The sequence below is a fragment of the Pelophylax lessonae genome (assembly GCF_965119305.1).
Source record: "Pelophylax lessonae genome assembly, chromosome: 5".
NCBI lineage: Eukaryota > Metazoa > Chordata > Amphibia > Anura > Ranidae > Pelophylax > Pelophylax lessonae.
In genome coordinates, this window is record NC_138772.1 from 554,840,874 (window position 1) to 554,857,357 (window position 16,484).

Here is a 16,484-nt window from a genome sequence, read left to right on the forward strand (position 1 = left end):
ATGATGGACAAGAAACCAGCAGTCATGTTGCCACATCTGAAGCATATTGCCAAGTTTGCTCCAGTCAAGGGTGTAGGAACCCACACAAATCTGGGGGGAACAGCATTTTTACTCGCCAGGTTTATGCTTTTTCAGTAAACTGCGAGAGAGAGAGAGAGTGTGTGTGTGTGTGTGTGTGTGTGTGTGTGTGCGCATTAATTTTTTTTTAATTAGTTCAAAAAAGCAAAAGAGTTTAAAGGAATCTGCACCCAACTAAAACCCTCCCAACCACCCCCAATCCCATATCCCTGTTGCCTGTAGGTGAACACCTCCACCAGCACAGTATGTAACCAAAGGTGACATAGATCTACATCAAAACCTGAACATATTAAAGTCTTAATTAAAGACCAGATAGCAGAGCTTAGGAGGTCTTCTAGGCTAAGCTAATTTTTTTTAATTATTAAAAAAAGCAAAAGAGTTTAAAGGAAGCTGCACCCAACTAAGTCCCGGTTCACACTTGTGCGATGCGGGAAGGCTGCGAATTCGCAGCCTGTTCCCGCATCGCAAACGCACATCTGGCAGTTCACACTGCCATATGCGATACGCAGGGGGTTTCAATGAAATGTTAACGACACCCCCAGTTTTATCGCATATCGCAGTGCGATCTGACAGTTCGCACAGGATCGGATCGCACAAGTGTGAACCACTGTGCGATCCGATCCTGATGCGGCTGGAAAAAAGGGTCCTGTGCGTCTTTTGTGCGGTTGCAGTGCGAATTTCAACCATACAAAGTGTATGGCTGAATTCGCACTGCACATCCGATCGCATATAATGAAGGAGCAGTGCGCTCCGAATTACATGCGATCGCCGCACACGCAAGAGTGTGAGCCGGCCCTAAAACCCTCCCAGCCACCCCTAACCCCATATTCCTGTTGCCTGTAGGTGAACACCTCCACCAGCACAGTATGTAACCAACGGTGACACAAATTTACATCAAAACCTGCACATATTAAAGTTTTAATCCACTGCTTAACAGGCTGGGTGACACAAATTAACAGCAAAACCTGAACATATTAAAGTCTGAAGCCACTGCAGGCTGGCCTGGGGAGGGTTAAGCTCAAAGAAGAGGGTCACAAATAATTGAAGCTGCTGAAGAACCTAGTGACTATTCAAGCCCAGCTCCCATGCCTTTAAATAAAAGTTTTCTGAAGTAGTGGAGAAGTGCTGGAGATCTAGGAAGAGACTGAAAAGAGGTCTATATGAAGCCCCCCACACCACTAAAAGAGAAATAGAGCCCAAGTCCACATGCTGACAACACACCCAGAAGTAGCAAAGCCTTCTCTGTGTCTCTAATACCAAGCCTAATTAAAGAAAGAAAAAAAAAAAAGTCTAGCTCAGCTAAGGGTGGGGAGGGGGGGATCCCCAGAATACTTGGCTGATCTGTGAAGCAGAACCCCCTTGTATTGTCGCACCCCCCCTCCTCCTCCTAGGAACATGAAGGGGGTCTGGGGTCATTGAGACAAACGAGAAAGCAGCGACTAAAGCAGAACTTGCTGGGCTTTGGATGGGGGTGCAAGGGAAGGGGGGAGTGGGGGTGCAAGGCTTCTCAGCTAGCTAGCCCCGCATGCATGCAGCTGCTGCTGGAACATATTTTTTTTAGGCTACTTAGGCTGCTCGCTGTTGTGCTTGCCTGTCCAGCCCTTTTCCTGTAAGCTGAGCCTGCAGAGGCTGAGGAGAGGGAGGGGGGGGGAGTCCCGGGGGACGGAGAAGAAAAGAGAGAAAAGCTAGCGGTCTGTGTTGTCACTCCTTGCCTTCAGGAACCGTTATGTGAAGCTGCATAAAGTTTTGAGCAAGCCTGCCTGCAGAGGTAGGGGGACTCCAGCAAGCCCCCCCAGAAAAGCTGCGACTCACCCATGGCCATGGAGAGAGAGAGGAGAAGACCTGGGACTAAGTGAAACCGGAAGGAGACCCGGAGTGCTGACTACGCTGTTCGTGGTGTAGTTAACAGCACTCTCCAAGTACTAAACTGGGGGGGGGATTTCACCATACCTGTCCCCCCCGCATTATTTCCTGGGGGGGATGTGTCCCGCCCGTCCCCCCCGGTTCCTATGCCCATGGCTCCAGTGATGAGGAGGGAAGGGATGATGAGGTTACTGACTGTACATGGGTGCCTGACAGGATAGAGGAGGAGGAGGAGGGGGAGGATGAGGAGCACAACTCCAACAAGGCAGGATGTGCTCCAGGGGCTGCTATAGCAGTAGCCAACCTATTGCGTCGCAGCACAGAGCTCCACAGGTGCAGGGTGCTGCAAAATCCCCGAAGACTCCAAAAAGTTTATTAGTGTGTGCTTTTTTCAGCATCTGTGCAGTAGACCACAGCGTTGCTGTTTGCAACATCTATCTAAAGCAGATCAAGCGTGGCCAGAACACCAGCCGCTTGGGCACCACATGCTTGACAAGGCATATGACGACCTGCCATGCAGTCCGTTGGCAACAGCACCTGAAAGAGGTACATAAGCATATATCACCTTGCTCCTCATCTATGATCTCTAACCCTACTATACCTCTTGCCTTCTCAAATACCAGCATTGAGAGGGATGATGGTATAGCAATGAGTGGCACAGAGACTTGCACCCAATCTGCTAGCAGTACACCACAGCTTGATTTGAGCAGCAGGCAAATTCCACTACCCCAGTATTTGAACCGTAGAAAGAAATACTGTCCCAGCCATCCACATGCTCAGCGTCTTAATGCTAGCTTGGCCAAATTGCTAGCATAATAGTTGCTGCCTTTTCAGCTGGTAGACTCGGCTCCCTTTCGCAAATTTGTGGAATGTGCTGCACCACAATGGCAGGTCCCAAAAAGGCATTTCTTTTTGCGTAAGGCCATTCTGGCTCTCTACCATCATGTGAAAGGTAGTGTTTTGGCCTCGTTGGACATAGCGGTCAGCAGGAAGGTGCACATTACTGCTGACGCTTGGTCCAGCAGGCACGGACAGGGACATTACATTTCTTTCACGGCGCTCTGGAGAACTCTACTGGCAGCTGGGAAGGATGCAGTACAGGAGTACTTAGATTTTGTGGGAATAACTGAGACTTGGTTTGACAGCTCTCATGACTGGATGGCGACCATTCAGGGGTATTCCCTTTATCACAGAGATAGAGAAGGTAAAAATCGGGGAGGGGTATGTCTGTATATTAAGAACAGTGTACAGGTAAATATGAGGGATGATATTAATAATGGAGCTATGGACGAGGTAGAATCCCTAAGGGTAGAACTTCAAAGGGAAGGCACTGTGGGGAAGGTAATATTGGGCGTATGCTATAGGCTGTAACGCTCCTGCGTTTCATGTATGGTGTGGATTTTCAGCTGCAGAAATATTCCACTTCAGTAGTCATGTAAGAGAGATGCTGAGATACCATTCCCAACCTCAATGACTCATCATGTATGGAAGGTCTTAATTCAGGTAGTAAATACACACACTCAACAAGCTGGTTCCTAGAGTGACTTTATGTATGTAGTAACACAGTGATGAAGATTTAAGAGACAGGTTGAGTGGAGGTGGTAGGTGACAGACACTTGAAGGTAAGACAGTAGCAGATGGATGCAGGTAGGTTTAGCAATCATGTATGGTAGCAGATGACAGAGTAGCAGATGGACATACAAGAGTGATCAACCCAGTGCAGGAATAAGTAGCAGTAGTCTTAAGAGCTAGCAATCTAGATATGCAGATGTGATAAATAGTCTTTACTATGCAGAGCTAGATAGTGTAAGCTTAGTATAAGTTTATAGAGGGTTACCCTGCGGGGTACTTAGCACTAATAGCAATACAGCCGAAGGTTGGTTCAGGAGGAGCGGATGATCCGGAAGCGGGATGCAGGGATCAGCGCAGCGAGGTTCCGTCAGCGAAGTATGCTTGCAAGCACGAAAGCTTCAAGCCAAGTTAGCATCCAGGTAAGGGTGTTTGAACGAACACATGTGAGTGAGAACCGGCGCTTTAAATAGCCATCTAGTCCGGCGCTGAGTGATGACAGCTTCAGTTTTAAAGGTGTATGCGCACCTTTCCAAAAGAGAATGGTGGGGCGCATACACTTGTGAAAAGAGTAATTTAGGGTACCAAAGGTACCGGAACATTACAATACCCCCCCCTTAAGGCCGGCTCCTGAAGGCCTCTGGAGCTGGTTTGTCTGGGTATCTCGCATGAAAATTGCGGATTAATCTAGGGGCATGTATTTCAGAGGTGTTTAGCCAGGTGTCGTCTTGGGGCCCATAGTTCTTCCATCTAACCAAGTACTGAAGTTTTCTTCTGTAGATACGAGAATCCAGAATCTCTTTTATCTCGTATTCTTCTCCACCTTCAACTTGTACAGGAGGCGGAAGTGGAATATTAGGCCTTATTCCGTGGTCCGGAACATGGGGCTTCAGTAGCGACACATGGAAAATGGGATGGATTTTTAGGTCTATTGGCAATGTAAGCTGTACTGCAGCTTTTCCAATAAGTTTTTTGATTGGGAAAGGTCCCAAGAACAGAGGTCCAAGCTTTTTGCTAGGGATCTTCAGTCTTAAATTTTTTGTTGAGAGCCAAACGAGGTCCCTGATAGTGTACTGTGGAGAAGGTCTTCTGCGAAGATCATAGTACTTCTTTTGTTGACTGTGAGCGTGTGCAATGGTAGTATTTAATAAACCCAGAGAATCCTTTATTTGGGTAAGATAGTCTGAGGCTACTGGGTTGTTTGAAGGAAGGATGCGTGGTGGAAGAATAGAGGGATGAAACCCATAGTTCAAGTAGAACGGACTCTGCTTGGTTGTACTGTGGGTTGCGTTGTTGTAGGCAAATTCTGCCAGAGGGAGAAGATCCACCCAATCATCCTGTTGGTAAGAAGTGTAACAACGTAAATACTGCTCGATGCATTGGTTGACTCTTTCAGTCTGTCCGTTGGTCTGCGGATGGTAAGGAGAAGTGAGCTTCCGCTCGATCCGTAGTATGTGACATAGTTCTTGCCAGAACTTAGAAATAAATTGGGATCCACGGTCAGACAGAAGAGTTTTTGGGATACCATGTAATCTAAAGACATGTTTCATCAGGAGTTCTGCCGTTTGTTTGGACGAAGGTAGTCTGCGAATAGCAATGAAATGTGCCATCTTTGTCAGATGGTCCACTGACACCAAGATGGTATTAAATCCTTTGGAAGGAGGCAATTCTACGATGAAGTCCAAGGACAAAACTTCCCATGGAGTTTGGGGTATTGGTAGACTGCATAGTAGACCGGATGGTCTCGTAGTGTCAATTTTGGACCTGGCACAGACATTGCATGAAGAGACGAATTTTTGTATAGATGTTTTCATGTCAGGCCACCAGAATTGCCGGGAAATCAAATTAAGAGTCTTTGTCATACCCATATGTCCTGCCATAGGCACATCATGAGATAATTCCAAGATCTTGGTGCGTAGGGTAGGTGGTATGTAAAGTTTGTCGTTGTAGTAGAGGAAGCCTTCTGCATCAGTATTTAGTTGTGGTGGGGGTGAATCCAAACTTATACCATGCAAAACCTCTTCCTTCAAGGAACGGACAACTCCAATAATGCGTTTGTGAGGTATTATAGGAACGGAAGGGATTTCAAAGTAGTTTTCTTCAGTTAGTCGTGATAGTGCATCCGCCTTTTTGTTTTTATCTGCAGGTGTGTAAGTCACTAGGAAGTTAAACCTTAGAAAGAATAGTGACCATCGTACCTGTCGGTGCGAGAGAGTTTTGCTAGTCTGAAGATATTGGAGGTTTTTATGGTCCGTGTATATAATTATTGGTAATTGGGTGCCTTCGAGTAAATGTCGCCAATTCTCCAGAGCCAATTTTATAGCAAGCAGTTCCTTTTCACCCACGGGGTAATTTATCTCGGGACTGCTTAGGGATTTAGAAAAAAAGGCGACTGGATGAAGTGGTGAAGTGTGGGTTGGTCGTTGGGAGAGTATTGCTCCTACTACCATGTTTGACGCATCTACCTCCAGAATGTATTGGAGGGATGGGTCTGGATGGCGTAATATGGGAGCGGAAGTAAACCTTGTCTTTAACAGGTGAAAAGCTTTATTTGCTTCATCTGACCATTTGAATGGTTTTTTAATGCTAGTGAGCTGTGTGAGGGGTCTCACAATTGCAGAGAAGTTTCTAATGAACTTCCTGTAGAAATTCAAAAATCCAAGGAATCGCTGTAGCGCCTTGCGTGTGGTTGGTGTAGGCCAATCCTGAATGCAGGATATCTTACTCATGTCCATCTCGATTCCTGTTTTGGATATGATGTAGCCTAGAAAGAGTACCTCATCTTTATGAAACAAGCATTTTTTCAGTTTCACATAAAGGTTGTGTGCAAGCAATCTCGATAATACTAGTCTTACATGTCTTATGTGTTCAGACAGGGATCGTGAATATATAAGTATATCGTCCAGATATACCACAACACAGACATCTAGTAAGTCTCTGAAAATATCGTTTATAAATCGTTGAAAAACTGCAGGGGCGTTGCATAGCCCGAATTGCATTACAAGATATTCGAACAATCCGTATCTGGTTCTGAATGCAGTCTTCCACTCGTGTCCATCACGGATTCGAATGAGATTGTATGCTCCTTTCAGGTCCAATTTTGAAAAATAGGTAGCTCCACGCACCTGCTCAATGAGCTCAGGGATAAGCGGTAGAGGATAGCGATCTTTTATTGTAATAGCATTCAATTGTCTATAGTCGATGATAGGCCTAAGACTTGAGTCCTTATTGCGGACAAAAAAGAGTCCTGCTGCTGTGGAAGAAGTGGAAGGTCTAATAAAACCTTTTTCCAAATTCTCATCCAAATAGTCTTTGAGATGGGAAAGTTCATCCTGTGAAAGAGGATAAACATGACCGAACGGCAATTTGCTATTTGGGAGTAGATCAATGCTACAATCATAGTCTCGATGGGGAGGTAGTGCTTGAGCATTTTTCTCAAGAAAAACCTCAGAGAGATCCTGATAACATAGTGGTGCAATCTCATCTGTCACCACAGACAGGATCCTCCCGAAAGACGGGAGGTTACACGTACCCTCGCAATAGCAAGAGAGGAAGGTCAGGGTCCGTTCCTTCCAATCTATGGTTGGTTGATGTGTGTGCAACCAGGGAAGTCCCAAAACAATGGGAAAGTGGGGTGAAGGTATTAGATCGAAGGTAGTGGTCTCCATATGAGACCCGTTAGTAGTGACTAGGAGTGCCTGTGTCTGATCAGTGATCGGACCAGAGGATAAAGGAACACCGTTAATAAGACTCACTGAGACAGGTTTAAGTTTAGAAATAATAGGAACTTTATTTAAAGCAGCAAAACGTATGTCAATATAATTTCCACAAGATCCTGTGTCAATCATGGCCTTAGTAGTAATCCTGTTCTGGTCCCACTGTAATGTTAAGCAAACAGAAAGGTAAGGGTTAGTGATTGAAGTTGTCAATCCCCCTAGAAGGACATGTGAACACTCACCCTTCTTTTTGTAGACTAGGGGACAGACGTTTATCTTGTGATCCGGGGATGCACAGTACAAGCAGAGATTACCAGATCGTCTTTTGGCTCTTTCCATAGTTGATAGAGGTGGGCGTATGGTTCCTACCTCCATAGGAATGGGGTCAACGGCCGAAATCCGAGAAGAACTGGATAATGGCATTCCCATTTTCTCAGCCTTTCTTTCTCGTAGTCTTCTATCTATGGTGATACTGAGTTGTATCAATGTATCCAGGGTTTTTGGCAGATCCGCTCGGGCGAGCTCGTCTTTAACGGCCTCTGATAGGCCAAGCCTAAATTTGGATTTCAGAGATGCATCATTCCATTCTGAATCAAGGGTCCATCTCTTGAATTCTGCGACAAAGTCTTCTACAGGTCTCCCACCTTGTTTCAAGGATCTTAATTGAAGATCGGCAGTACTCTGCCTATTGGGATCATCATATAGGCTAGTGAGTTCTGCTAGGAACAAGGCATAGGAGTTGAGAAGCTGGTCGCTTTTCTCAAAAAGAGAGTCTGCCCAGGCCCGAGGATCGCCTGTTAGGTAAGAAATAATAGTACAAACCTTAATGTGATCAGTAAGGTAGGTACGGGGTTTTAGCAAGAAAAGTAACTCACATGCATTTTTAAATTCGCAAAATTTTTTGCGATCGCCTGTAAATACCAAAGGAGGATTTATTTTGGGTTCAGGGGACTGAGCAGTGGTAAGTTGTGTCAGTCTAATTACCTGCTGCGACAGAGCCTGATTGTCTTCTTTTAATTCAGCAAGTGCGTGTATTAACGCAGGTACTTGCTGTTTTAATTGTGTCATCTGAGTGGTTATTTCTGCTGAATCCATTTGTGGTTCGTTCAATCTGTAACGCTCCTGCGTTTTACGTTTGATGTGGATTCTCAGCTGCAGAAACATTCCACTTCAGCAGTCATGCAGAGAAACGCCGAGACACCATTCCCAACTCTCAATGACTCATCATGTGTGGATGATCTCAATTCAGCAAGTAAATACACACACTCAATAAGATGTTTCCTAGAGTGACTTATGTATATAGTAACACAGTGATGATAGGCTGAAGAGACAGGTTGGGTTGAGATGGTAGATGACAGACACTTGAAAGGAAATGTTCTTGAAAGTAAGATAGTAGCAGATGGGATGCAGATAGGTTTAGCAATCATGTACGGTAGTAGATGACAGAGTAGCAGGTGGACATACAAGAGAGATCAACCCAGTGCAAGAACAGGTGGTAGCAGGCCCAAGAGCTAGCATTCTTAGATAATGCAGATGTAGTAATAGTCCTTAGTATGCCGAGCTAGATAGTGTAAGCTTTAGTATAAAGGTTATAGAGGTTTCCCCTGTGGGGTACTTATCACTAATAGCAATGTAGCAGAGGAGAGGTTAGGCAAGAGCGGATGATCCGGTAGCGGGATACAGGGATCAGCGCAGCGTGGTTCCGACAGCAAGGTATGCTTGCAAGCATGTGAGCTTCAAGACAGGTTAGCATCAAGGCACAAAGCAGTTTGAACGAACACATGTGAGTGAGAGCCGGCGATCGAAATAGCCATCCAGTCCGGCGCTCAGTGATGACAGCATCAGTCTTAAAGGTGTATGCGCACCTTACCAAAAGAGAATGGTGGGGCGCATACACTTATGAAAGAGTAATTAGGGTACCCAAAGGTACCAGAACATTACAAACCCTAACCCTAACTCTAACCATAACCCTGACTCTAACCCTAACCCTAACCCTTAGTTACCTTAACCCTAAATCTAACCCTAACCTCAACCCTAACCCTAACCGTAACTCTAACCCTAATCCTAAGCCAAACCATTAATTTAGGGTTAGGGTTGGAATTAAGGTTAAGGTTAACCATGTAAAACATCAGTTTGATTGGGGTTAGAGTTAGGGTTAGGGTTAACCATGTAGAACATCAGTTTGATTAGGGTTAGTGTCAGGGTTAAGGCTAACCTTAACCCCAACTCTAACCCTAACCCTAACTTTTACTCGAACTCTAACCCTAACCCTCACCCTAACTCGAACTCTAACCCTAACACTAACCCTTAGGGTTAGGGTTAACCCTAACTCTAACCCTAACCCAAACCCTAACTCTAACCCTAACTTTAACCCTAACCTCAACCCGAACCCTAACCGTAATCCTAACTCTAACACTAACTCTAACTCTAACCCTAGCCCGAAAACCGTAACACTAACCCAAACCCTAACTCTAACCCTAACCCTAAGAGTTAGAGTTAGGGTTAACCCCAACTCTAACCCTTGGAGCTACCCTAACTCTAATCCTTAGAGTTACCCTAACCCTAACCCTAACTCTAACCCTAACCTTAACCCTAACCCTTAGATTTACCCTAACCCTAACTCCAACCCTAACCCTTAGAGTTACCCTAACCCTAACCTCAACCTGAACCCTAATCCTAACCCTTAGAGTTACCTTAACCCTAACCCTAACCTTAACCCTAACTCTAACCCTAACCTCAACCTGAACCCTAAACCTTAGAGTTACCTTAACCCTAACTCTAACCCTAACTGTAACCCTAACCCCAACCCTTAGAGTTACCCTAACCCTAACTCTAACCCTAACCCTGACCTCAACCCGAACCCTAACCCTAACTCTAACCCTAACCCTAACCCTAAGCTTAACCCTAACTCTAACCCTACCTCTAACCCTAACCCTAACTCTAACCCTTAGAGTGACCCTAACCCTACTCTAAGCCTAACCTCAACCCAAACGCTAACCTTAACCCTTAGAGTTACATTAACCCTAACCCTAACTCTAACCCTAACCCTTACAGTTATCCTAACCCTAACTCTAACCCTAAATCTAACCCTAAGCTTAACCCTAACTCTAACCCTACCTCTAACCCTAACCCTTAAAGTGACCCTAACCCTACTCTAAGCCTAACCTCAACCCAAATGCTAACCCTCACCCTTAGAGTTACCTTAACCCTAACCCTAACTCTAACCCTAACCCTTACAGTTACCCTAACCCAAACCCTAACCCGAACCCTAACCCGAACCCGAACCCTAACCCGAACCCTAACCTGAACTTTAACCCTAACTCTAACCCTAACCTTAACCCTAACTCTAACCCTAACCCTAACCCTAATCCTTAGAGTTACCCTAACCCTTAGAGTTACCCTTACCCTAAATCTAACCCTAACCTCAACTCGAACCCTAACCCTTAGAGTTACCTTAACCCTAACCCTAACCCTAACCCTAACCCTAAGGGTTAGAGTTAGGGTTAACCCCAACTCTAACCCTTGGAGCTACCCTAACTCTGATCCTTAGAGTTACCTTAACCCTAACCTTAACCCTAACTCTAACCCTAACCTTAACCCTAACCCTTAGATTTACCCTAACCCTAACTCTAACCCTAACCCTTAGAGTTACCCTAACCCTAACCTCAACCTGAACCCTAATCCTAACCCTTAGAGTTACCTTAACCCTAACCCTAACCCTAACCCTAACCTTAACCCTAACTCTAACCCTAACCTCAACCTGAACCCTAAACATTAGAGTTACCTTAACCCTAACTCTAACCCAAACTGTAACCCTAACCCCAACCCTTAGAGTTACCCTAACCCTAACTCTAACCCTAACCCTGACCTCAACCCGAACCCTAACCCTAACTCTAACCCTAACCCTAAGCTTAGCCCTAACTCTAACCCTACCTCTAACCCTAACCTTAACTCTAACCCTTAGAGTGACCCTAACCCTACTCTAAGCCTAACCTCAACCCAAACGCTAACCCTAACCCTTAGAGTTACATTAACCCTAACCCTAACTCTAACCCTAACCCTTACAGTTACCCTAACCCGAACCCTAACCCGAACCCTAACCCTAACCCGAACCCTAACCTGTACTCTAACCCTAACTCTAACCCTAACCTTAACCCTAACTCTAACCCTAACTCTAACCCTAATCCTTAGAGTTACCCTAACCCTTAGAGTTACCCTTACCCTAACCCTAACCCTAAATCTAACCCTAACCTCAACTCGAACCCTAACCCTTACAGTTACCCTAACCCTAACTCTAACCCTAAATCTAACCCTAAGCTTAACCCTAACTCTAACCCTACCTCTAACCCTAACCCTTAAAGTGACCCTAACCCTACTCTAAGCCTAACCTCAACCCAAATGCTAACCCTCACCCTTAGAGTTACCTTAACCCTAACTCTAACCCTAACCCTTACAGTTACCCTAACCCAAACCCTAACCCGAACCCTAACCCGAACCCGAACCCTAACCCGAACCCTAACCTGAACTCTAACCCTAACTCTAACCCTAACCTTAACCCTAACTCTAACCCTAACCCTAACTCTAACCCTAATCCTTAGAGTTACCCTAACCCTTAGAGTTACCCTTACCCTAACCCTAAATCTAACCCTAACCTCAACTCGAACCCTAACCCTTAGAGTTACCTTAACCCTAACCCTAACCCTAACCCTTAGAGTTACCCTAACCCTAACTCTAACCCTAACCCTAAGGGTTAGAGTTAGGGTTAACCCCAACTCTAACCCTTGGAGCTACCCTAACTCTAATCCTTAGAGTTACCTTAACCCTAACCTTAACCCTAACTCTAACCCTAACCTTAACCCTAACCCTTAGATTTACCCTAACCCTAACTCTAACCCTAACCCTTAGAGTTACCCTAACCCTAACCTCAACCTGAACCCTAATCCTAACCCTTAGAGTTACCTTAACCCTAACCCTAACCCTAACCCTAACCTTAACCCTAACTCTAACCCTAACCTCAACCTGAACCCTAAACATTAGAGTTACCTTAACCCTAACTCTAACCCAAACTGTAACCCTAACCCCAACCCTTAGAGTTACCCTAACCCTAACTCTAACCCTAACCCTGACCTCAACCCGAACCCTAACCCTAACTCTAACCCTAACCCTAAGCTTAACCCTAACTCTAACCCTACCTCTAACCCTAACCTTAACTCTAACCCTTAGAGTGACCCTAACCCTACTCTAAGCCTAACCTCAACCCAAACGCTAACCCTAACCCTTAGAGTTACATTAACCCTAACCCTAACTCTAACCCTAACCCTTACAGTTACCCTAACCCTAACTCTAACCCTAAATCTAACCCTAACCATAAGCTTAACCCTAACTCTAACCCTACTTCTAATCCTAACCCTTAAAGTGACCCTAACCCTACTCTAAGCCTAACCTCAACCCAAATGCTAACCCTAACCCTTAGAGTTACCTTAACCCTAACCCTAACTCTAACCCTAACCCTTACAGTTACCCTAACCCGAACCCTAACCCGAACCCGAACCCTAACCCTAACCCGAACCCTAACCTGAACTCTAACCCTAACTCTAACCCTAATCCTTAGAGTTACCCTAACCCTTAGAGTTACCCTTACCCTAACCCTAACCCTAAATCTAACCCTAACCTCAACTCGAACCTTAACCCTTAGAGTTACCTTAACCCTAACCCTTAGAGTTACCCTAACCCTAACTCTAACCCTAACCTCAACCCAAACCCTAACCCTTAGTTACCTTAACCCTAACCCTAACTCTAACCCTAACCCTTAGAGTTACCCTAACCCTAACTCTAACCCTAACCTCAACCTGAACCCTAACCCTTAGAGTTACCCTAACCCTAACCCTAACCCTGACTCTAACCCTAACCCTTAGAGTTACCTTAACCCTAACTCTAACCCTAACCTCAACCCTAACCCTAACCGTAACTCAAACCCTAATCCTACACCAAACCATTAATTTAGGGTTAGGGTTAGATTTGGAATTAGGGTTAAGGTTAACCATGTAAAACATCAGTTTGATTAGGGTTAGGGTTAGGGTTAGAGTTAGGGTTAGGGTTAACCATGTAGAACATCAGTTTGATTAGGGTTAGTGTTAGGGTTAACCTTACCCTTAACCTTAACCCCAACTCTAACCCTAACCCTAAGGCTTGGGTTAGAGTTAGGGTAAGTGTTAACTCTAACCCTAACTTTTAATTGAACCCTAACCCTAACTCTAACCCAACCCTCACCCTAACTCTAACCCTAACACTAACCCTTAGGCTTAGGGTTAACCCTAACTCTAACCCTAACCCAAAACCTAACTCTAACCCTAACATTAACCCTAACCTCAACCGGAACCCTAACCGTAATCCTAACTCTAACCCTAACACTAGCTCTAACCCTAACCCGAAACCCTAACACTAACCCAAACCCTAACCCTAACTCTAACCCTAACCCTTAGGGTTAGAGTTAGGGTTAAACCTAACCCTAACTCTAACCCTTGGAGTTACCCTAACTCTATTCCTTAGAGTTACCCTAACCCTAACATTTTACCCTAACCCTAACTCTAACCCTAAACCTTAGAGTTACCCTAACCCTAACCTCAACCTGAACCCTAATCCTAACCCTTAGAGTTACCTTAACCCTAACCCTAACCTCAACCTGAACCCTAACCCTTAGAGTTACCTTAACCCTAACCCTAACTCTAACCCTAACCCCAAACCTTAGAGTTACCCTAACCCTAAATCTAACCCTAACCCTAACCCTTCCCTAACCTGAACCCTAACCCTAAACTTAACCCTAACCCTAACTCTAACCCTAACCCTAACTTTAACCCTAATCCTTAGAGTTACCCTAACCCTTAGAGTTATCCTTACCCTAACCCTAACTCTAACCCTAACCTCAACTCGAACCTTAACCCTCAGAGTTACCTTAACCCTAACCTTAACTCTAACCTTAACTCTAAGCCTTAGAGTTACCCTAACCCTAACTCTAACCCTAACCCTAACCTCAACCCGAACCCTAACCCGTCCCTAACCTGAACCCTAACCCTAACACTAACCCTAACCTTAACCCTAAACCTAACTCTAACCCTAACTCTAACCCTAATCCTTAGAGTTACCCTAACCCTTAGAGTTACCCTTACCCTAACCCTAATCCTAAATCTAACCCTAACCTCAACTCGAACCCTAACCCTTAGAGTTACCTTAACCCTAACCCTAACTCTAACCCTAACAATAACCCTAACCCTTAGAGTTACCCTAACTCAAACCCTAACCTCAACCCTCACCCTAACCCTTAGAGTTACCTTAACCCTAACCCTAACCCTAAACCTAACCCTTAGAGTTACCCTAACCCTAACTCTAACCCTAACCCTGACTCTAACCCTCACCCTAACCCTTAGAGTTACCTTAACCCTAACTCTAACCCTAACCTCAACCCTAACCGTAACTCAAACCCTAATCCTAAGCCAAACCATTAATTTAGGGTTAGGGTTAGAGTTGGAATTAGGGTTAAGGTTAACCATGTAAAACATCAGTTTGATTAGGGTTAGGGTTAGAGTTAGGGTTAACCATGTAGAACATCAGTTTGATTAGGGTTAGTGTTAGGGTTAAGGCTAACTCTAACCCTAACCCAAAACCTAACTCTAACCCTAACATTAACCCTAACCTCAACCGGAACCCTAACCGTAATCCTAACTCAAACCCTAACACTAACTCTAACCCTAACCCGAAACCCTAACACTGACCCAAACCCTAACCCTAACTCTAACCCTAACCCTTAGGGTTAGAGTTAGGGTTAAACCTAACCCTAACTCTAACCCTTGGAGTTACCCTAACTCTATTCCTTAGAGTTACCCTAACCCTAACATTTAACCCTAACCCTAACTCTAACCCTAAACCTTAGAGTTACCCTAACCCTAACCTCAACCTGATTCCTAATCCTAACCCTTAGAGTTACCTTAACCCTAACCCTAACCTCAACCTGAACCCTAACCCTTAGAGTTACCTTAACCCTAACCCTAACTCTAACCCTAACTGTAACCCTAACCCCAAACCTTAGAGTTACCCTAACCCTAAATCTATCCCTAACCCTAACCTCAACCCGAACCCTAACCCTAAGCTTAACCCTAACTCTAACCCTACCTCTTACCCTAACCCTTAGAGTGACCCTAACCCTACTCTAAGCCTAACCTCAACCCAAATGCTAACCCTAACCCTTAGAGTTACCTTAACCCTAACCCTAACTCTAACCCTTACAGTTACCCTAACCCTAACCCTTCCCTAACCCGAACCCTAACCCTTCCCTAACCTGAACCCTAACCCTAAACTTAACCCTAACTCTAACCCTAACCCTAACCCTAACTTTAACCCTAATCCTTAGAGTTACCCTAACCCTTAGAGTTATCCTTACCCTAACCCTAACTCTAACCCAAACCTCAACTCGAACCTTAACCCTCAGAGTTACCTTAACCCTAACCTTAACTCTAACCCTAACTCTAACCCTTAGAGTTACCCTAACCCTAACTCTAACCCTAACCCTAACCTCAACCCGAACCCTAACCCGTCCCTAACCTGAACCCTAACCCTAACACTAACCCTAACCCTAACCTTAACCCTAAACCTAACTCTAACCCTAATCCTTAGAGTTACCCTAACCCTTAGAGTTACCCTAACCCTAATCCTAAATCTAACCCTAACCTCAACTCGAACCCTAACCCTTAGAGTTACCTTAACCCTAACTCTAACCCTAACCTCAACCCTAACCCTAACCGTAACTCAAACCCTAATCCTAAGCCAAACCATTAATTTAGGGTTAGGGTTAGAGTTGGAATTAGGGTTAAGGTTAACCATGTAAAACATCAGTTTGATTAGGGTTAGGGTTAGAGTTAGGGTTAACCATGTAGAACATCAGTTTGATTAGGGTTAGTGTTAGGGTTAAGGCTAACCTTAACCCAATCTCTAACCCTAACCCTAAGGCTAGGGTTAGAGTTAGGGTAAGTTTTAACCCTAACCCTAACCCTCACAATAACTGTAACCCTAACCCCAAACCTTAGAGTTACCCTAACCCTAAATCTATCCCTAACCCTAACCTCAACCCGAACCCTAACCCTAAGCTTAACCCTAACTCTAACCCTACCTCTAACCCTAACCCTTAGAGTGACCCTAACCCTACTCTAAGCCTAACCTCAACCCAAATGCTAACCCTAACCCTTAGAGTTACCTTAACCCTAACCC